Consider the following 342-nt stretch of genomic DNA (forward strand, 5'->3'; position numbering starts at 1 on the left):
CTCCTGCCTGGTCACCGCTTCCAATTACTTCCCGCTGCCAAGCGGCGTTTCACCTGAGAGACAGCGGCACAGCACGCAGCCCCGCTCCAGTCCTGCTGGTTTTCCCATCGGAGGGCCAGATGAAAAAGCTCTGCGCATCTCCCAGAAGGCAGGCAAGGAACGCCGTCCCCGCGCGGCGTGGGGAAGCGACCGGGCTCGCTTCGTCTGCAGCTCAGTCAAGTAACGTCAACTGGACGCCACGTTTATTGTACAGTCCAGAAAGAAACCCTGAGTTACCAGTAGGACTAAGTTAAATTTCAAAAAAAACCCAAAAAGGATCGTTTGTTGCACAGGTTCCTGCTG

The sequence above is a fragment of the Eurypyga helias genome, unplaced genomic scaffold (assembly GCF_000690775.1).
Source record: "Eurypyga helias isolate BGI_N326 unplaced genomic scaffold, ASM69077v1 scaffold15540, whole genome shotgun sequence".
NCBI lineage: Eukaryota > Metazoa > Chordata > Aves > Eurypygiformes > Eurypygidae > Eurypyga > Eurypyga helias.